Consider the following 24,735-nt stretch of genomic DNA (forward strand, 5'->3'; position numbering starts at 1 on the left):
TGTGGTTTGACTCAATCATCTTTTATAGTTCCCCCTGAAATGTGTTCTTATGCAATTCTGGGGTATATGTCCATATTCTTGACAATAGTGACAACTGTATCTGGTGTTGTAATCCCAAAATTCATGGTTTGATGTCCACATAGGCTTTGATCTGCATTCAAAAGCTCTATGTCCATAGTTCTTGCAATTATGACAGTGACCCTCAAATCTTGATGTCTTAATAGTCTTGGTTTTACATTCATATGCTTGATGACCTTGCTTCTTGCACTTATGACAATAGTTTACATTCTTAGGCTTATCATGCTAATGGGCATTCATGCTTCTACATACATTAGATGTATGTCCTTTCTTTCCACAGAAATGACATGTAGGTTTGACATTTTTATCTTTGTTGCTTCTTTGTTTAGCACTCTTTGATGATTCTCCAACTTTAGTGCTATTGTATCCGAGTCTTGATGTATCATGGGTTGATCTTGGGGATTTCAGTAATTTCTCAAAATACTTGATGGCTTCATTGGGTTTGTTGAAGTTTTCTGAAATTTCCTTTTCTCTTCTTAAGTCATTTTGCAACTGTTCATTTTGCATCTTCAGTGTAGAGATTTGAATGTCTTTCACATTAAGTTCATGATGAAGGTTCATCATTTGGGCAAGTGTATCCATCTACATGTTTGAGATCCTTTTTAATTCAGTACATTTTTCTTCAAGTCTATTTGCAAGATTTCTTTTGTCATTTTCCATCATGACTTTATCTTCAACTGCTCTTTTCTTTTGTTCAATGATTTCACATAACATTATGGCCTGTGATTCATGTTCCATCTTGAGAGATCTTATCTCATCTGCTTGAACTTTGTTTTTCTCCATCAATTTTGCAATTACTACATCAAACTCTTTAGTATCTCCATTGGAAAATATATTTGTGGTATCAATCTCCTTGTAGTTTATCTCATTTTCGGCTATGGTTAAATCCTTCCTTCTTTTCAATGAGTTTCTCAACTTATCTCTAGATTCCTCCAAGCTATGCAAAGTAAGTTGCACATCTATCACCTAGTTTTCAATGATCTTTCCTAGTTTGAAAACTTCCATCTTTAGATCTTTTCCTCTAAGTTGTTAGGCTTTTTCTTGTGAGAACCTAATCTGCTCTGATACCAATTGTTGGAATATTCAAATATGGAAAGAATACTTATGAGAGGGTGGGGGGGGGGGGGTGTGAATCAGAAGTATTACACTTTATCCAATAAAACTTTTAACTGAAAGTAAATTGCATGCATGTAAATACATCAAGAAAACATGAAACTAAGACATGCATCAACAACACATAACACTAGAGTTTGGTAACCCAAAAGCCCTCCAAAAATAAGAAGGTAAAACTGGGGTGGGGATGATACCCACAAAAATCACTGCAGTAATATTGTTCAACCACTTCTAATGGTCTGCCCTATTAAAGGCCTGCCCTGTTAAAAGCTTTACATTGTGTCAATAGTGACCTGGTTAAAGGATTTGCAAACACTTAACATGAAGTGTCACCCTATTAAAGGATTTAATCACCTTTTGATAAGGATCTACAGATAGCTGTTAAGCCAACCTATCTACATAGGATTTCCTTGCTAATACAATGGTAAGAGAGTATTAGGTATTATAAACCTGATAGTTTGTAATCCTTGATTGCTGAATGCAGGCACTTGTTTTGGCTTTCTTTCTGATTTTGATCCTCTGAGATCTAATATCTGTTCGTCTCCTTTGCTTTGTTCTGATCAACTGAATATTGAATTGCTGATCTTACTCTCTTGTCTCCTTTCACTGAATTCCATTATGTTTTTCCCTTAACATTGTTCTCCTTCTCTCATCATCATCATCATCTCAGTGGAAAACTTTCCTCTTCCTTAAAAAGACTTCAAATACTTAGGGTTAGATATGGATCTATGATCCACATTGAATCTCAATTTCCCGCTCAATACTTGCCTTTTGCTGATTGGTTGCATGCCTTTCCAATTGGCTGCATGCAGATTGCATAGGAAATGTAAAAGATTCATTCTTATCTCTTTGAGATTTACCTTATGTCGGCTACAAAAATGGTTTACATCATAGTTTGTGCAATTACAAACTCTTATGCTGATATCCTGAATTACTCGGCTCTTGAAGCATTACTGATGCTCAGCACATGCTATTTCTTGGATAGGTTGGCACCTAAACAAAACTGTATCACTCGGCACCTTATGTTACTCAGCACTTGATATTACTCGACACTTGATATCACTCGGCACTTGATATCACTCGACACTTGATATAACTCGGCACTTGATATAACTTAGCTCTTGATATAACTCGGCTCCTACTCTTTGCTTGGCATGTATAGTGAAGAATGGTTAAGTGTATTGACACTCGACTGTCAAAATTATTCTTTAAACCAACACAAGAAAGAAAGGGCAAAAAAATTCATTATTCAAAAGCTCTAAGTTTCTTCAATACCCACAACAAACAAATTCATTCTCCTTTCTAGCAGCCATGAGCTTTGATATCATGAAGGATTTGAGCAATACACAATACAAATCCACAAAGCCCAAAGAATACTTGCATGTAAAAACCTACCATAGAGAAGAAAAAGACAAGAAGAGGCAAGGGTTTGATCTGAAAATATGGGAATTATATTCTCAGAAATGAAAAGGATGAGAACTAATTACGAAAAGATAACTTGTCATCTTCTTGATGCTCTATTCTCATGGATAAATTATATGCTCATTATCTTCTTGATGCTCTATTCTCATGGATAACTTATAGAACTCATTTGTGTACTCTTGTACCAAAGACAAATTTTTCTTCAAAATCTAGAACTTATGAAATAGGGTTTTTGAGTAACCTTAGGGTAAGAACTTTTTTCGAATTTTTTTCTCCATCTTGCTCCATATTTTGATCTTTTCCTATTGTTTTATGATTTTTTACTTTTGGAGGTGATCCAACCATATCATTTCATGTTCTTTTAATTTTTTGCAAGAAAACTTCATCTTCTTTCCCTCTGCCATAGGCTTCCATTCAAAAAATTTACCCATCTCATTTAGCCAATCTATCAACTCTTCTGGCTTAAGACTACTAGCATTGTCTAAAACTTTGATGTTGATCCCTTCATTTTTCCTTTCTAAAGTTGGAAGCACTCTATTTTTATAGCTTAACTCTTCCAAAGTTCTTCTTCATTTTCTTCATTTTTATTAGCACCTCTTTGATTTCCCTCTTCATCTGATTCATCTTCTCCTCGTGCTACTGATATGCCTTGATTATCCATTCACTCATTTAGCCATTCAATCTACCTCTACATATCCAACATAAATATTTGGATTGGAGTGACACCTCCTCTTCCTCTTCCTCTCCCAGCCATCTTTAGGCTCTAATACCAAATGATGTAGCCAAACCCTTCAAAATAATAACTTAGAAAATATTAGCACAACATAGATTTTTAGAATACCAGATTCTATATTAAAATTCTCCAACCCTACTTTACCTTACAATGAAATAAAATGAGTACTTATTACAATTTTGAAAATTACCAAATTTGGCCAATTTTTGGGAAATATATATTTTTCCATTTTTAGTATTTTTCAAAACCCATCCTATGAATCCCACTTTTTTCCAAGAAAATTCCCCAACTAAGGCAAGATGAATTTCCAACTAATCTACGAAATCAAGAATATGATTTTGGATTTATTACAAAAATAACTTTCTAAAAAATTGGAAAAAAACACAAAAATTCACTTTTGAAGGTCAAGACAATATTTTAGGCTCCCAAAAAAATGTCAAAATGACCTCCTATCAAGCAAAGCTCCATCGACAATCCAAATAAATCTTCACACGGCTGCTTATAAATTTTTAGCCAAAACCCATATCCAAGCCAAAATTTTTGACCCCCAAAAGTTGATGCATCAACATGCCTTCATCCCTTTGTATTTTAATAATCTAACTTAGGTTATATTTAGAGTTATGTTTGAAAGCCCCTCTTTCTGTTCTATTGAATGTTTAATGCATGGAGTGCGATTCATTGATGAATTTACCTCACATAATTGACATCATTATCATTTACGCCCATCACTTTCCACCAAAATATAACCATACATTAAAAAATGATCTTCTATATAGTCAAAATTATGGCTTTCAGAAGTACAATTTCTCTGGGACAATTTTTATAGTTTGTGTTTTTTGATCCTTTAAACCTCAAACTAGTTTTTTTTAAAGAAACATTTTTTTTTAAAACATCAAGACCCACATTATTTTAAATTTATATGTTTGTAATCATCCACTTCATCATAAAATGACCAATATTTTTTATTGCCGATTCTGGAAACATTTTCCTGTGAAAAAAATCTAGCATTATCTCCTCTAGCACATGCCAAAATTTACGTTGAGATTACAACCCTATAAAAAATTTAATACAATTCTACCCTATATTCCACCAATTATTTTCCCTTTGTCAGTATGGACTTAGGATTCAATGATATTTTAATAAATCACTATTTTCTCTTGATGAAAGTATTGTCATTGATTTCAAAGTCTCAATCACTTTGCTTGATTCGATTTGGGCTTCATATAATTCGTCAATTTGTATTTTCATTTTTTCCATTCTTTGTCTTAATCTTTCTATTTTTTGTGTAAGCATAAATAAGTTCTTCCATCATATCAACATCCTCTTGGTCATTGTTTTCCTCTCCTTCATAACCTACTCCTATATTTCTTATGAATGGTCTTTGACTATCAATTACATATGTCAAAATCTAGAGTTGTTTTCAAATTTAAGAGTAGTATTCAATTTCATAGTGGTTTCCTCCAAGTCATTTTCAATATGATAACTTCTTCCTTTGATTTGGCATAGTCTTCTTAGTTTGCATCTAAGTTCCTCATCGTCTAATTCTGTAGTTATCTTGCTTTCTCTAACTCTATTTTCAAAGTCTCAATCACTTTGATTGATTCCATTTGGGCTTTATATAATTCTTCAATTCATGTTTTCCTTTTTTCATTCTTCTCTTATACTTCCGTAAACTTCTCACTAACATCTTCTTTTCAAATAGTACTTCTATTTTTCTGTTACCCATACTTGGTTGAGTCTTTTGAAAACACCATTCTCATTGCATAAAACACACCTTTTGACATTCTTTCTACATTTAGATTTATTAATTATAACTCTCTAAGAACATAGATTTTATTCCACCAATTAATCTTTAGTTGTATGGACGTTTACTATTACCAAATTGTTGGGATCCTTATCTTGTATCTATATCCTTATAAAACATGTGTTTGGTTAGTATTTTCCCATTGATTCATGTCTTGAAATTTTTGATGGTATCGACTATCAGTTTGGTTTCAATATAAATCTAGAGTATACACATTTTCCTTTTAGTAAATTATTGTTTATTACTTTTACTACATGCTAATAATCCTTCCAATGTCATTTGTCTTCTTATTATTGTGTGGCAGTTATCACTGCTTGAAACATAATCACTGCCATAGATTTTTTCCCTCTATTTCATTTTCTTTTCCATGTGTATTGATACATATATGAGATAAGTCCATAAAGGGATTAGACTTTTTAACAATTATGTTATAGTGGTTCATATATTTCTTCATATAGATGATATCATAGGATATAATATAACTTTGATCAATGTAATACCGAACTTTCACTTCATCTCTAATTCAATGTTAGTATACTAATACCAATTTACTGAAACTATCTTATTCATATAGAGTTTAAGTGATTGATAATGAATTCTTTGAAAAAGGAAATGACTCTATAAATAGTGATTATGTCATCAACATTATAGAATCAAATACATGTGATTATATGGAAGAAAATGCAACACTTGGAAAATACATGGTAGTGAAAAGTGAAATCAAGATAAAGTTGTGAATGATGAAAATTAAAGATAATAAAAGAAGATGATCAATCAAATACAAAAGAAATCCTAGATGATGGAAAACTCAAAGAAGGATTTGCTACATATATAGAAGATGAAGAAGAGGCATACAATGAGGAAGAGGATGTTGATAGCATGGAAGAATTTCATTATGCTTACACAAAAAATGGAAAGCTTAAGAAGAAGAATGCAAAAATGAAAAAAAAAATTGAAGAATTAAATGAAGCCCAAATGGAATCAAGAAAAGTGATTGAGACTTTGAAAATATAGTTAGAGGAAGCCAGACAATTTTAGGATGAGATGATGAGGAAGTTAGATGCAAAAGAAGAAGATTATGCCAAATTAAAGGGAGAGGTCATCATATTGAAAAACGAACTGAAGAAAACCGCTATGAAATTGAATACTATTAAATTTTAAAACAACTCTACAACTTAGACATATATAATTGATAGTCAAAGAAAATTCACAAGAAAGATAGGAGTAGGTGATGAAGGAGAGGAAAACAAACAAGATAATATATTCAAAGGCTTTGTCAAGTAATGATGTAAAAATTAATGAATAATCCATGAAATTTAAAGGAGTTGAACTTAAGAAAGATTACAAAAAGCAAGGATATAAACCTAGATTCGAGGGATATTGTTATTCATGTAATTATTTTGGCCATAAAGCTAGAGAATGCATAACATGAAATGGAAGATTTCATGGATCAAGTCAAAGAAATTATGATGAGAACTTAGTATGACATTGCAAAGATGAGTTCATGAAATCACATTAGAGATGATATAAGAAAAAAAGAAGAAGGATTTGTCTTGGTATGGAGAAAGAAACTTGACAAAATAATAATAATTAATGAACTCTTACGAACCTCTAGGAAAAGTAATCAAAAGGAGAGAATTTCAAAAGCTTGGAGAAAGAAGATAACTAAAGAAGATGAAAAAATAATTGCAAGTGTAACTTGTAATTTATATATCTCCTAATTTGAGAGGAGATGCACGAACTCATGGGGAGATACATAAGAGATATTCCATTAGTCCCTTGGAGAAATAGAGCAAGATGTTTCAAGAGTGGGATAATTGATGTTTTGAGGATTATAGTCAAGATGATGAAAATTTTATTGTATTGATGTTGAAGTCTTGAGAAGGATCTTCAAAGGAGAAGATGCATGAAATGAACAACTTAGAGTAAGGAGAAGAATTATAAAATTCTTCTTAGCGGGAGTACGAGTGAAATTTCATAAGGGAAGCACTCGATGACTAGTTTTGATAGTTAGCCCATTGCCATTGATGTTAAAGGGGGAGAGATAAAGAAAGGATGAGAGCTAGAAAGAATGTGAAAGTATTTTCATCAATGAAAAAGGGGGAGATTGATGAAAGTATTGTCCTTGATGTCAAATCCAATTAAGTGCATTGATTGAAATGTTTTCCTTGATGTCAAAGATGCAAAAGACAAAGCTCACCATCATAAATTCAAAGAAAGAATAAGGGAATTGTTGAAAATTTAATATGAACAAGATAGTTTTAGTAAATTTTATCAACATACTTAATGTTTAATCATAGGTGAAAATGAAAGTTCAACATTATATTGATGAGAGTTATATTATATCCTATGATATCATTTGTATGAAGAAAGATATGAACCACTATAAAATAATTGTTATAGAGTCTAATCCCTTTATGGACTTATCTTATATTTGTATTAATACACACGAAAAAGAAAATAAATTAAAGGAAAAATATCTAAGGTTGTGATTACATTTCAAGAACTGATAACAACCATACTATGATAAGAAGGCAAATGATGTTGGAAGGATAATATAACATGCAATCAAACAAATAAACAATAATTTATTGAAATGAAAATGTGGATAACATTAATTTTGAAACCAAAATAATAGTCAACATCATCAAATTTCAAGACATCAATAAAAAAATACTTACCAAACACATGTTTTATAAGGATATGGAAATAATATATAAGGAACCCGATAATTTGATAAGAGTAGAAGTCAATACAATTAAAGATTAATCGGTGTAATTGAAAATAATTTTTTTTGATGAATAGTCCTTTTCTATTAATAAAAAAATACTTAGTTACAATTCACAAAAAATGGGTTGGGGATACAAGATCACCCCATGAAAGTTCACATAGTTGTAGTTGGAATGAACAACTATTTATCAAAAGCAACTTATAAGAAACAACCCTCAAGCTACTAAGGCAGTGCTAGCTGAGGGGGTAGTTCATCCCGACCATGAAATATCCAATCATCTCTAGGATTGATAGTAGGTTGGAAATAATCCATCCATTAGCAACATCATCAGGGGCTTGGTCTTCATCTTTGGTATTAGTCTGTGGGGGTGAAATAGCTGACTCCAGGTGAAAGGGCCATTTACTAGAAATAACACTTCAAGCACTAGGAGGGGGAGCCACTAGGCTTAGGGACTAGCATGTGCGACCATGGTGTGGGGAAGCTGAGAAGAAACACCAACCACCATCACCACCATTGAGAGAGTGGAGGCGGGAAGCCTGCAAGCATGGCATGTGTGAGTGGTGGCAAAAAGAGTTGCACCCCCAACAGCGATGCCTGGGTAGAGTAGTATCAGCCAAAGCATCAGGAGGTACTTTGGCAACCATATATGATGTATTACCCCAATGATTGAGTAGCTCCTAAAGGTATACCACCTTTAGAGCCACTTCATTGGCTTGAACTTGAATATGCATCTTTATATTATTATAAATGCATGCTTTAGTGTACATAGCAAAATTTATGTTAAGAAAACTATGAGTGAAAATAACAACATTCCTATCTTTCCACAAAGTAAGTAGGATCTCCATCTTGAAGGTATGCCATATCTGGGTAAACTTTTTTGGAAACTTGGGGGAGTCACCCAATAAAACCATATTCCAGGAGAAAGATTCTGGCCAAAATGGCTTAAAAAAAGCATGAATCTAGTGCCAGTAATTCTAGGTACGTCTAAAAAACCAAAAAATATGCAAAAAAGACTCTAGTTGTCCACATAAAGGACATTGAGGATCATGGAATCCTATATGCTTTAGATAAGGTCCAAGGGGAAGACCTTGAAACACTAGGCACCAAGCAAAATGGGAAATTTTAGGCTTAGTGATGGCACTCCAAATAGTGTTGAAACACATTCTCCATTGGGAAAGGGAAGAGCTTAGATGCTGGCATTGATTGAGGATATCCATCATTAGGAGATGAGGGGAAAGCTAACAATACCCCATACTTGGTTTGTAGCTAGTGAAGGGAGTGATAGGATACCACTTCTAGTTTGTCCACCAAGGCCAAATAGATTGGATACCCACCTTGTGAATTAAGTGATCTGGAATTGCATAAAGCAACAGATCAAAAGTTTGCCAATTTGAACAGCCAAGACGGAACTAGACTTGCATGTCTTCCCAAGATCAAAGACTCGTAGAGACCTTGGAAAATAGGTCCTTAGGAGTCTTGATGCCACATTTGAAGATATATAGAGCACTAGCACCTTGAGTTTTGGCTAGACGAGCTCCCTAGATGGAAAACAATGGAGACCACCAAAGGTTCTATTGATTCACAGAGAGCCCATCATGAAAGCCAACACCAAACCAATAAAGCCATGGTTTGATAGATTCCCAAGCTTTCCATATGTTTTTGATAACAAAAGAGCCTTGGATGTGAATAGGTTCTCACATAATAAGAAGGTTTTGAAAGCCAATCCCCTTCCATGTAGGTCTATTGATAGAAAATCAAGAAGTAATGCAGTGCCAAACCAAAATTTTCCAAGCTTCATCACCAGTGATAGCATGGATAATCCACTTAGCATAATTTTTGAGGCCATTCTTCTAAGTGGAAAGAAGGCCAAGACCACCAAATTCTTTGGGAGACAACAAAAATCCCAGGCTACCTAGTAAAAGCCATGATGGTCAGCACCAGAAGCCCAAAGAAAGTCCCAAAGTAATCTTTCTAATTTCAAATAAGAAGCTTTGGAGGGATCCCAAAAGGAAGAATAATAAACATGCATAGCTGCCAATACCTTTGAACAATCTAGAATTTTCCCACAAGAGAAAGGGGTTGAGTGAGCTAGTAGTCAAGTTTCTTTTCAATTTTGACAAGCACAACATTCCACAAATCCATAAGTAAAGCTTGAAATGCAAAGGGAATGCCCAGAAAGTAGTAAATCTACCTATGAGTGACCCATTTCCATTCAAATTAGTCAAGCCAAGGAGGAACTAGAAGAAAATATTGCCCATAGAAAAGCATTTTGTGCCATTTAATAGTAGAACTAGAGGCTTGGCAAAAAGTTTCCAGGCATCCCAAAGCATTATTGATGTCTTCCTCATCCTCCAAGAGAGTGAGAAAGGAATCATTAGAAAAATGAACATTGACCAACTGAGATGAGGAATTTGGAAAAGAAATTCCGTGAACCAAACTAGAGGAAATGAAATGGGCTAGCAAGTATCCAAATCCTTCAACAACAAGGACATATAAAGCTAGAGCTAGAGGGCAACCCTACCATACAGAATAAAAGAGCCCAAAGGCTTCAGATTGAGAGCTATTGGTAGTGATACAAGCATTAGCATCTCCAAAAAGCATCTCCATAGACTGAAGAAAATTAGGACCAAAACCTAACACTTGAAGCATAACCAAAATAAAGGGCCATTTTATCTGGTCATAGGCTTTAGCAAAGCCAATTTTTAGAAACACAGACTGCTGATTAGATTTGAAAGCCCATTCCATGCCTTCCCAGATAAAAATGATGTTATCAAGAATATGCCTGGATTTAATAAAGCCAGTTTTCTTTGGCCACACCATTAAAGGAACGAGATGGAAAATTTTAAGAGATATTGCCTTTGCAATAATCTTATAGGACACATTAAGAAAAGTGATGGGCCTCCAGTTACATATATTCTTGGGATCACCAACTTTAGGTATGAATTTGATGTTTCCTTTATTAATAATGGCTCCTAGACTCCTAGAATAATAGGCTTCAAGATAAACTTTATGTAAGTCAGGACCAATAGCCTCCCATACATGTTTGTAAAATTCACAAGGATACCCATCACACCCAAGGGATTTGAAATCAACCATGGAAAAAATATCCTCCCTGAGGTCTCAGATAGTGAGAAACTACTCATAGAAAGGATGTTGCTTGACTGCTAGGTGGTTTGGAGTAATAGAAATACACTTTTTGAGGGCTTCCTCCTGAGCAACTAAATTTACTTGCAAATCAAAAACATTTTCATAGTGGTGAAGAAAAGCTTGTAGGATGTCAGGGAGACAGGAGAGAACATAATTGCCCTATTTGATCTTTTCAATCCCAAAATTTGTATGACGAGCTTTAAGAGCCTGAAAGAACTCTTTAGAAGCCTTCTCGCCAAGCTTCAATTAATGAAGGCAAGCTTTGATTTAGGCCCCTCGAGTAACATAGTTATCCACAATCTTCTTGTCGTGACGAAGCTTAGCAAGCTAGATTTACAAATCAACATTAAAAGGGCTAAGGGTGAGAGCTTCAGAAGCTTTCTTGTGGGCCTTAGTATTGGACTCATAAAACCACCATTTGAAAACTGCCAATTGTCACCCATAGATGCACAGAAATTGAGTAGCTCTAGTAACAACATCATTCCACCATTGAATCCAATCAGTTTGAGAATGCAAACGTGGCTCCAAATTCTAGACACATAAGATATGCGAAATAGTGGAAGCATGCATAAGCACAGACATATCAAGGAAAAATTATGTCGTGAGAACATGCTCGACAACTGTATGCCAAGAAATGGTAAAGTTGATGGGATAGTGGTCTAATAATGTCACATCTGGCTAAGCAATGATAGGTAGATCTAGATCTTCATAAAAGGAGAGAAGATTGTGTAGTAATCATGGCACAATCGAGACATTTGAAAATGTGGTCAGAGCTAGCTCAAAAATTAGACCAAGTGTGCCAGACCCCACTATGCTGGCGACGGTTAGTATTGGGATCATAAAGGCCTAATTTATTATGCATGTAGTACCAAGCTTCCCTTTCCCCAACTATCCAATGAAAAGGCAAAATTCCATCTTTGTCAGAGGTTAGCTCTACCATAGTGAAATCACCACACATAATCCAAGTAGCTAGAGGCAAGTTGTTAGCCATCTAGTACCATAATTGGGCTCTTTCAAAAACATCATTGGAAGCATAAACATTAACTACTCCAAAGGAATAATTGTTGATAGAAAGTAAAATCCAAATTATTTTATGCATGGGGTCAGAACCATATGAAATAATAATAGAATGAAGATGAGGTGACAGGAGAGTAACTACATTACCTCTACTAGTTTTGTACAGAGAGGAAAACATAATGCCATCTGTCCAAATGACGTGACATGTAGAAGAAAGCATGAAACTAGAAATTTTAACCTCCTGTAGGAAAAGGAAATCTAAATTGCCAAGGCTATGATGAATGTCCCTGACATAGTACTTTCTGGAGAGGTTTGTGATACCTCGCACATTCCATGATAAAATATCCATGAAAATTCTTCCATATTTTCATCGTCCTTAAGAGAGGAGTAACTATTTTGTAAGAAAGTAGAAATCGGTTAAAGCCAGAATGAAACTCCTCTGGACTGATAGCCCACCATTTTTCCTCTACTTTCTCAGCACATCTAGGAAGACTATGATAACATCACACATTCTGAGTCATAATGGATGATGCAACAAATAGAGTGCAAACCACAATATGAGTGGTAGCCCTTGTAACCACCTTGATCCCTTGGGCACTACTAGGATTTGAAATTTAGGAAACAACTAGATTTTTTTTCGAAAAAATTGTCATTGACTTTTCAATGGTTGGAGTTTTCACTCTTGTTGAAATAGGAGGAACAGAAATGACAATAATATATGACTATTTAGGAGCCAAGGGAACCTTGCCCTTGCACCTAATAGTAGTCCATTCCTCCTTTTGTTTGCCTTTAGCTAGCTTGGTAGGGGCCTCTTTGGGCGAGGATTTGACCTTGGGCATTGCCAAAGGGCAATCCCTAATCTTGTGTTTTATTGATTGACACCTATAATAGGTGTGGGGCAGGTCCAAATAGAGCACTTTCTAAGAGAAGGTTTGGGAACCAATCTAGATTTCCATAGAATCCTTGAAATCCTTGAAGATATCAACTTCAATGCAAACATATTTCTGAGGAAGAGTGTTAAAAAAATTTCATGCTCCTTAGTAACAACTTTTCCAAGAATAGTGGCAATGGACTCAATAAAAGGCCAACACAACAAGGGTAATCCCAGGAACTCAACCCACACAGGGACCCTAAGCTTTTTTTCATTAGAGATGGTGAAGTCTCATGACCATCTTTGAAACACTAGTAGGGAAGAATGCACTGACCAAGGGCCATTGTTAAAAATTGCATCTGCTTGAGATGGGTTGGCAAAATGAAATAAAAAAAACCCATGGTAAGGTTTTGCACAACATTAAGGCAGACATTGTGAGGAGTTCAACTCTTATTAACCCATTCACAAAGCATGACTTTAGGAGGATTCCTACCCATAAAATACCCTATCAAGGTATGTTGTTCTAACCAATCACAATCAACATCAAATTCTTGTAGAGGAAGGATGATATTAGGATTACCTCCTGAAAGACCTTCGAGACAAATTTGCAAGGATGTTTGTTCAATGGAGGCGCCATGGCTTTCCAAAGTAGCAATGTGACTTCTAGTATCAACAACTAGGTCACCACTGGTTAGGGCCATCATAAACTAGCCCTAAAATAAATCCCGCACTAAATGTGGTTTGATAAGTGGTGAACATAGAGCTTAGATAGAGAGCCGTACGCAAGAAAACTGAAAAAACACATGAAATCGTAGTAGACAAAATAAATCGAAGACCTCCATTGAAAATAATTTTGTAGAGTTGTAATTAATGAAGTTTGGAGAACATTTTTTTGAAAAGACACAACCAAGTATGGGTAAGATATAAATAAAAGTACTATTTGAAAAGAATATGTGAGTGAGTGGTGTATGAAAGTACAAGAGGAGAAAATTCAAAAGAGTAGAGTGTGCGTAGATAAGAAGAAAGAAGATATGAAGTAAGTCACTAATGATTAAAGAAATATTTTTAGATTTATTAAATATAATATTTAATGTAATGAAAAAATTAGAGAAGAATGAATTGGATTTAAATTTGAAATATCTACATTTATGGTAGAAGTGTGTTTATTATAAAAGAAAAATAAGAAGGGTTGCTGCTCCATTGAAGATAATATAAAAGGAATATTTTTGTAGAGGTGAATGTAGCGTAGACATAAATATCAATTTAACTAAAATTTTTTTTGTTAAAAATTGTCCATTATTAGTTGAAAATAAAAGCATTGTAAAGGTGGAAGAATAGTTTGTGAGGAGGGGGTTAGTTCTCATGAAGACAAGCAAAGGGAGTTGGTGCTTCCAATAGGCCAGAGCCTATGAAGTGTGGGAGTTGGAACTTCTAGTGAATCAATGCTCATTGTTGAAATCTAATTGAAAAGATCATTGTTGAGAAAGAGAGATTGTTGAAGAAGAATATTTTCAATCATTGTTTTGTCACTGATGCCAAACCTGCTATTTGTTGGAGAGACAATTTCTTATAAGATCCAAGTACTATCACTTAGTTGATTAATGAAGAGGATTTAATCAATAAGATATAACAATAGCACCTAAGGGAAAGGTTGAGTTATGATTATGTAACGAAGTACAAGGATCAGTTAAGACCATGGTGAAATAATGTACTAATAATATACTTGAAGACAAAAAGGTTGGCTACACTTAGAAACTTTAGAAGAATAGGTTATACTAAGATTGTCTACAAAGATTGACCAAAGTTAATAGTGGGTGCCGAGCAAAGCTAGTTCATGCTGAGCAGAATATTAGTTAGTGCTAAGGAAAAACAAATTCTAGTGTCTGCCGAGTGACATAGTTGGTGTTGGGAAAAATGTAATAGGTTCCGAGCATCAGTAAATTATAGTTGATGCCAAGTGAAAACATAATAGGTGCTGAGCAACATAGTATGTGCCGAGCATCAGAAGAATAATAGTGCCGAACAGTTGCATTATTTGAAAAGTCAAAGATTCACCAAATCTGAACTGATAAGTTTGTTATCTTGAATTTTGTGAACCAAATGGAAGATAAGGATGATGATCTGGTGTGCCTAATGTCAAAGATATGAAGAAAAAGAAGGAGCACAATCAGGCAATGTTGGAGATTACCTCTGCACTCAGCTATCCTGAATTTGATGACATCAAGGGATGGAAAACTACATACAAGATGTGGGAAAGCCTGTAGACCATCTATGGAGGAGATAAGAATGTACAAAGAGCCAAGTTAGAGACCCTTTGAGGTAAGTTTGACGACATGAAAATGGAGGAAGGTGAGAACATTTCTCAGTATGTTGCTAGAATAAAAGAAGTTGTGAGTGCTATAAAAGGAGCAACTAGTCATATTGAAGATGAGACTATTCTAAGTAAAGTCTTAAGAACATTATTACCTATCTATGCCATTAGAGTATTTGCTATATAGGAATTGAGATGCATTCCAAGGAACAATCTAACCCTTGAAGGACTAGTTGGAAGACTCACTGCATTTGAGTTATCCAATTTTGACAACTACAAACTAGAAAGTCTTGAATTTGCTTTCAAGGCCAAGTTGTTGTTGAAAGATTCTAATGAGAAGAAGTAGAGGAAGAAGAAGAGGATAAAACATGTGTCCAATGAAAGTGACACTAATGAAGAGGACGCCAATCAACTAGAAGCACTGCTGGCAAGAAGATTCCATAGAGGAAAGGGAAAATTTAAAGTTAAGCTACCTATCATTTGTTTTAATTACAATGAAGTTGGACATATTGCTACTAGGTTTCCAAAAAAGAGAAATTACAAAGGAAATGACAAATACAAAGGTACAAGAAATGAAGACAACAAAGAGTACAAAGACAAAGGAAAAAAGTGCTACATTGCAGAAGAAGATAATTCAAATGAAAATGATGATGAGGTGGTCTATGTTATAATGAAGGATGAGTCAAATGAAGATGAGGCAACTGCACTTGTAACCTATGTGAATAGGAGTGACAAATAAATCATTGATAGTGGATCCTCACATCACATGACAGGAGACAAAAGTAAGTTTGTCACCTTAACTCAATATGATAGAAATAGTGTTAGATTTGGAAATGATGCCCCATGTCTAATAAAAGGAAAAGGTCCCATTAAGCTTACAGAGAAGATTTCATGTGATAATGCATACTATGTTGAAGGATTGAATTACAATTTGTTGAGTGTATCATAGTTAAGCAATGTAGGTTGTAAAGTAGAGTTTGGAAATAAAACTACCAAGATATATGACATAGATGAAATTCTGATAGGAAAAGGAGATCAAATTAGGAGAAATCTATTTTACCTAGATATAGAAGATGCTACCTATCTTATTGTTAAATTTGATGATGTGTGGCTATGGCACGAAAGACTATGTCATGTGAACTTTGACAACCTAATTAGTATCAGCAATATGAAGAAAATGATAGGTTTTCCTAAACTAAGAAATCCTAAAATGAAATGTGCAAACAATGTCAGCTAGGCAAGATGACCAAGTCAAGTTTCAAAAGTAAAACCTTTACCTCTAAAGAAGTACCAACTTGTATGGACCTATAGAAGTATAAAGTTACAAAGGAGATAGATATATAATGCTTATTGTAGATGACTACTCTAGGATGATGATTGTCATATTTTTAAAGAAAAAGTTTGATGCCTTTCACATGTTTAAGTGGTATTTGGAAAGGGTTGAGAAAAAAATAGGAAAGAGTCTAAAATTCTTCAGATCAAACAGAGGAGGAGAGTTCACATCAAGAGAATTTGAGATGTTCTGTAATGAAAAAGGAATGAAGAGATAGACTTCTACACCAAGAACCCCTCCACAGAATAGGATTGCTGAGAGAAGAAATAGATCAATGATGGATTGTGCCAGGACATTCATGATGGAGAAGAATTTTTCTCTAAAGTACTAGAGAGTAGTTGTAAGTACAGTTGTCTACACCCTAAACTGAGTACAAATCAAGAAAGGTACAAATATAACACCTTTTGAATTATGGTATGGTCACTCACCTAATGTCAAACATTTCAGAGTATTTGGTAGCAAATGATATATTCTTAAGGACACTAGAAATGGTGAATTTGATGCAAAAAGTGAAGGTATATTCCTTGTCTACTCTACAAGAAGTAGAACATATAAGTGTTTAAATACTAACACTAGCAAAATTATGGAAAGTACAAATGTAAATTTTGATGAATACATAGAAATTCATGATGGTGAACCCATCAAAAGACCAAAAGAATACAAATCATTTGTTTACTTCTATGAGGGAATGCCTACTGAGGAAGATGCTGCTAATCAAATGGAGATCCAACAACAAGTTTAAGTAACTACTGAGTCACAACCACTGAATGTAGAGCTACATTCAGATGCTGAGTCGCAAAATGAAGATAATGCACATTCCTGATTCTAAAATTAGTATGCATGGAAGAGATATTGAGTTACCTTAAAGAGATGTGCATAGTGATTCTAAAGCCAAAAGACCAAACGTGGAAGCAAGGACTAAACCAAGACTATCCAAGTATGTCAGAAGACATCACCCTATTGAACAAATTATTGGAAAAAAGGATGCCAGATCAATGACAATGAACACACTAAGGAATGAATCATGCTTGTTGAGCAAGACATAACCCAAATTAGTGAGAGATGCCCTAGAAGATGATGATTGGTGAAAAGCTATGGAAGAAGAAATTGGGTAGATAGAAAAGAACAAAACTTGGAGCTTAGTTCCAAGACCAGCTAATAAAAATGTGATTGGTACCAAGTGGGTGTTTAGGAACAAGCTAGATGAAAATGGTGAGATCACAAGAAACTAAACCAGACTAGTTTGTAAAGGATATGACCAAGAAGAAGGAATAGATTATGGGGAAACTTTTGCTCCTAGTGCAAGGATGGAAGGAGTGAGAACATTACTTGCATATGCCACCTACAAAGGATTTAAAGTCTACCAGATGGATGTTAAGTCTACATTTCTAAATGTTATATTAGAAGAAGACATATACATAGAACAACCACAAGAATTTGTGGATAACAACAACAAAGATATGGTATGTAAACTACATACAACACTTATGGGCTGAAACAAGCACCAAGAGCATGGTATGAGAGGCTTCACAAGTATCTTGTGAGGATTGGATTTGAGAGAATTGATGATAACAACAATTTTTACATCAACATGAAAAAAGGTAAGGACAGACTGTTATCTGAAATCTTTTTTGATGACATAATATTTGGAGGAAAAGATGCTCTATGCAAGGATTTTGCTAATCAGATGAAGCATGGTTTTAAGATGTCAATGTTTGGTGAAATCAAGTTCTTTGTTGGCCTACAAGTTTATCAACTGAAGAATGGCATATTTTTTACCCAGTCAAAGTACATCAAGGAGATACTAAAAACATTTGGACTAGAAGACACAAAACTTGTGAGTACACCCATTATAAGAGGACATAAGTTATCAAAGAATGATGAATCAGTTGAAGTAAATCAGACACTATATAGGTCAATGATTGGTAAGTTACAATATGTTGTACACAATAGACCTGATATTGCATTGTCAGTTGAAATAGTTGCAAGATTTTTTGCAAACCCAAGAGAAAATCATCTTATGGTAGTAAAAAGAATAATGAGGTACTTAAAAGGAACATAGGACTTTGGCTTATACTATAAGAAAAGTCAAAAGTTTGAATTAAGAGCCTATACTGATGTTGATTGGGGAGGAAATATAGATGATAGAAAAAGCATCAGTGGAGGAGCACTCTTTTCAGGTAGGAGACTAGTTACTTGGGCTAGTAAAAAGAAAAGTTTTACCTCACAATCCATAATTGAAGCTAAATATGTTGCTGTTGCCATAAACTATACCAATATTGTATGGATCAAGCATATACTAAAAGGTATGAAGGAAGAGATAACAAAACCTGTGATACTTTATTGTGATAACACTAGTGCCATCAACATATCAAATAATCCTGTGATGCATGCTAAAACAAAGCACATTGTAATTAAGTATCATTATGTAAGAGAGCTAGTGGAAGACAAAGAGGTGAAGATGGAATATGTCAATTCAAAGGAACAAATTGCTGACATCTTCATAAAACCATTACCTAAAGATGCATTTTAATATCTAAGAGGTAGGTTAGGGGTGATACCCCTATCTAAGGTTATTTGAGCAACAACATAACTACCCTGCATCAAATAGGCTGATTGCTGAATGATATAAATTGATGTGGAGGATTCTTACTTTAGGTTTTGCCTGGAGTAAATAAAGTGCTGAAATTCCAAAATAGTCACAAGCAAGGTGATAGAGGGAGAAATCAGAGCTACTGCAAATTCTATATTTGCATGATAAGATGTCAAAATGATATGTCTTTGGCATTGTTGTCAAAGAGGGAGAAATAGTAGAAACTGATCAAGTCCACAAGATCAAAAGAAGAGAGGGAGAAATAGAAGAAAAGAAAGAGAAGGAGAATTAGTAGCTAAGAGAGAGAAACAACACATGACAACAGAAATCAATTAGGATGATAGAATAGAGGAGTATAGCAAAGAAGGAGAAAAGAGATAGCGTATCAACAAAGGAGATGATTAGACTTATACTTTGAAAGAGGGAGATATTAGAAAAACAATTTAGAGGGAGTCATAAAAAGTTGGAAGATAGTAATAGAAGGAACAATTTTGAATACAAGATTTCTTTTTGGCATTTGCCTTACTATTTTAAGCTAGTTATCTTTAAAATGCTATAGGTGACTTGGTTGATCAGTTTGGTTTGTCATCAATGCCAAAGAGGGAGATTGTTGAAATCTGATTAAAAAGATCATTGTTGAGAAAGAGAGATTATTGAAGAAGAATGCTTTCAATCATTTTTTTATCACTGATGTCAAACCTGCTATTTGCTGGAGAGACAATTTCTTATAAGATCCAAGTACTATCACTTAGTTGATTAATGAAGAGGATTTAATCAATAAGATATAACAATAGCACCTAAGGGAAAGGTTGAGTTATGATTATGTAATGAAGTACAAGGATTAGTTAAGACAATGGTGAAATAATGTATTGATAATATACATGAAGACACAAAGGTTGGCTACACTTAGAAACTTTAGAAGAACAAGTTAGAAACTTTAGAAGAACAAGTTATACTAAGACTGTCTGAAAAGCTTGACCAAAGTTAATAGTGGGTGCCAAGCAAAGTTAGTTCATGCCAAGCAAAATATCAGTTAGTGCCAAGTAAAAACAAGTTCTAGTGTGTGCTGAGTAACATAGTTAGTGTTGAGAATAATGTAATAGGTGCTAAGCATTAGTAAATTATAGTTGATGGAGTGAAAATGTAATAAGTGCTGAGCAACACAATATGTATTGAGCATCAGAAGAATAATAGTGTCGAGCTACTACATTATTTGAAAAATCAAAGAATCGTCAAATATGAGTCGATAAGTTTGTTATCTTGAATTTTGTGAACCAGATGGAAGATGAGGATGATGAGCTAGTGGTATAGAATTTGAGGTTAACCATTTTTAGGTAATTTCAAGTAGATTCTACATGAAGTTTCTAGAAGAAACAAGATAAGGGGTAGATACATTGTAATCTACCTAATCTATTCAAACCCTATTTTGGATGATGGAAAATAGAGTAGGAAAAGTACTCTAAATTCCTACTTAAGGAGTGACAGGTCATGAAGCAAAGTGGTTGGAGTGTATGGTGTCATAGAGAAAACATTGAGAAGGAAGAACAGAGTACAAAGACTCTGCTAAGTCAAGTGACCATATGAGTGACTACATTGGCACAACAAGCAAGAAGACTTAAGGAGACAAAAGCTTGAAGGGAGAACAAACTTTTAGAGCTATAGAGACTGAAAGCCAAGCATAATAGAGAACTAAATTGAGATCTAAAATCTACAAGATATGTTGTAAGTTGTATTGGATCAAAAGCCCTTATTATTACTCTCTAGCAATTGTATCAGTTAGGAAAAATCCTTTGGACTAAGGTTGACTTAATAGTCATTAGAAAATCCTTTAGCAAGGTGGCATTCCAAGTGAATGACCTAAAGTCCTTTAACTAGGCTCACTTCTAATAGGGTGATTAAAATCCCTTTACTGGGTCACACTTAATAGTGTGTGTTGTAACCTTTAATAGGGTTGGCTTTTCACATGGCATCACTTCAGAAGAGTGAGAAAGAGGTAGCATGTTATTGGTGGTTTTTCCCAAATTGGGTTTCCACATAAATCACTATGTTATGTGTGTTGGTCTTTCATGTCTTATTGTTGCATGTTGATTTATTAGTAACTTACTAGTTATAGTGTTTAGCTTGGATGCATGAATAGTTAAATGGGTTTACTATGCTGAGTGAAGAAGTTTTATTGGGACATTTGGACCTTGAATAAATGATTCACCCACCTCTCAATTATTCTAAAGAATTTCTAACACTCCTAAGCATAGGGGTTGGAGCCTGTAGTGGGTTGAAGCCTATAATACATTATAAAAGAAAAAAGTTTATATAAAAGCATTTATTATTGTGGTTTACTCCCGCATTAGGTTTCCATGTAAAATATGTGTTATTGTCTTCATGTGCTTAATTGTTCATTTCAAAATTTGAAGTCAATTGTTTGGATAAAAGTTTTAAATTGGAATATTTGTTAATATACTGATTTACCCCCCTCTCATTATATTTGTGTGTTCTTCATCTCCTACCATGAATTTTGATAGTTTTCACAAGAATTCAAATTTCTCTACTAAAATTTAAAGAAATATAGTGAACCAAAAGACAAATGAAAAAATATTAAACCTTTCCTTCTATCAAATGGATGATCAAATATAATATTTCAAGATTTTATGATGAAATGGGTTGTGATCAAACTCTATTTACTAAATACAATAAAAAAAGGTTATAGAAACTCTTAATACTATCCTTCATACATCGACAAAATCAACATTTTTGAAATTTACCAAAATGTTTAAACATTTCTCCATTTTCTTTAAGTAACTAAAATCCCTTACTTCCCATGGGAATCACCTTTGGTTATTCATATGCCTTAAAACTTTATTATTGACATGTTGTCAACTTGACCACTTTCTCACTTTTGATCTTCTTGTATCGAGGATCTAATTAATATCCCTAGTACATGGATTTGGTCACTTAATTCTTTATGAGTTCCAAAATACAAAATAAACTCTTATCCTACTCTTAGACCTATACATGACTCAATTTGACAATTTTTTTGAATATGGCATCACTAGACCTTTTGATCCCAAAATCCTAAAAATAAACTAGTATGGCTTCAATATCATCATCATTTATCTATTAGTAAAATTATGTGAAAATTTTAAAATTGAGACACAAATATGAATATAACAACACCTTGTTTACAATGCAAAGAGTCAAAAAAATGTGGCCTAGGGACCAATATTATCTTATACATTCTACAAGAATTAGCTTAAATTTATCAAATGAATTAATATAATAGTGACCATTGAGTATATCTAATCTAATATGATATCTTCTATTATAACAATAAATTTTTTTGGTAGCAACTAATTCTAGAATATGAAGTCACTACAAAGTAATGTAAAATGAAATGTATGTATTATTTTGGTTTATCATTTTCCCTATATTTTTCTTGGATAGAAGTACCTAAAAGATGTGGATAATCTGATAAGAAGGTATGCAAGGATGATAAACTCAAATGATAGTTTTATAGAATGACAAACTACATGAAAGAGGTCGATAGAAAGGTAAGTTGTTGTTAAAGGTGTTAGGATTTAAACCTTAGACAAAAATAACAATTACATGCAAATATAAACAATATCAAAAAATAATATATCACATAGAAAAGAACACAAGACACCAAGATTTAACATGGTTCACCCAAACCCTAGGCTACGTCCACCAAACAGTAAGTCCAATATTATTACAATCCAGTGATTACAATCCGTAATCCCTTACAACTCAATACCGCTACAAGAACCAATTTTTGCATCATTCACAATGAAACAATCCCTAACCCTAAGCCCTTTTATAGAAGTATTTTTACCACTTTAGGGTTACAAAATGTCAACCATTTGTTAGCCATACGTCAGCCACAATGTCAAGCCACGGTCCAAAATTTTTTTTGGGTCGATGCCTCGAACCCCAATGAATTTATGAAGTATGTACAATACTTCCCTGATCAGTCACCACAAACTAACAAAAGGTTGTCTAAAATTTGCATAATTTGGTTAAAGACATGATATTTGATCTATAAGGTGGAATGAAACTAATTGATATAATAGTACAAATTAAATAAATATAAGTAATATCTTGTAAAATCAAAATTAATGTATTTTTAATGGTAGAAAATCTCTATAATGTTTAATATAAAGTACAAAGAATGGCGTATTGAAAGGGGAAAATAGAAAATTATATATTGGGTTCCACACTATTCCAACACATAAATAATCCATTATCGAAGAATTTTCAATATTAGTATTAATATTTGTTTGAACTCATCTATAGACCATAGGAACGAACACATACACTAAGATTTTATTACTAGTTATATAGGATTAGGAGTGTTTACCTCCATCTAGGGAATTCGTCCAGGGTGGGTTATTATATTGCATGACATGAGTGATTTGTAAAATAAATTCAAAATCATTACAATGGTTTTTTAAGTACACTATATAAGAATACTTTAATTAGAGGAATATTAGCAATGGGATACATTATCTCCCAACATTTTTAGAGTCTCCATGGTGAAAGTCCAATTCATGCATAAGAGTGAGAAGTATTACCCAAGGAAGCCGTGTGGACAAATCCAACATTAATATCATGAAAGAAGTCTTAAGTAAAGTAGGTTGAACATGGATATAAGACAAGATCTAAATAAAGAGATGAGATTTAGAAGCTCATATAAGCTTCATAACATATTCAAAATAAAGTTTTGTCTATTGCAAAAGTTAATATTCTAGATTTTGTTCAAAGCCCAAACATGAAAAAGAAGTGTTGGAAATTAAATCATAGTGTGAAGATCATATCTTTTATGTTAGAACATACTATATAATTTTTTTTTTACAACATCCTTTTGTCTATCTAAATGAGCGTTTAAATAGAAATTGAAGAAAAAATTTCATTACTATTAAATGAAAAACTCTCTATAATCTAAACATAAATTTATGCTCGTTGTTGAATAGTAAATTAATTCAATACCATTCTGATATTCCACAATAATGAATGATATCTCCTTTTATCTACATCTATTACATTCTTCTCTTACTCTTGCTTTATAAATATAATTGTGCTACCAAATCATCTTTCCTTGTCTCAGTTTAATTTTAGATTTTAGTTTGTACTTGTTTTCTAGCTTCAATTTTGCTTTCTTTTTGCACTTTTTTAATATTTAGAATATCTTTGCTTTAATCAAAAAGAGATATTTTTATTATTATCAGGTTTATGTGGTTGTGAATCATGTTGAGATCAGATCATATCCATTTCCCACTCCACCTCAATCAATCTCACAATCATAAAAAAAAGTTTCTTTTTTTACATTATACCATTTTGGTTATGTCACCATGTATACAAGCTACCCATTCTCTTAGCCAACCTTAAACATCACACAATAAGGGAAAAATTAAGTCTAGAAAAATAAGTCAACTTTGACTATTTAACTCTTTCAGCCTAAGAGTTAAGCCTTTAGTGTGTGATGCTTAATCCATCCTCATTCTCTCTACCATCTGGTGAGATTTAACAAACACCTATACAAAAATTGTTTCTAACACTCTTTTCCATTCACC

The sequence above is a fragment of the Cupressus sempervirens genome, chromosome 3 (genome assembly GCF_028749045.1).
Source record: "Cupressus sempervirens isolate cs-2001-9-10 chromosome 3, ASM2874904v1, whole genome shotgun sequence".
Classification (NCBI taxonomy): Eukaryota; Viridiplantae; Streptophyta; class Pinopsida; order Cupressales; family Cupressaceae; genus Cupressus; species Cupressus sempervirens.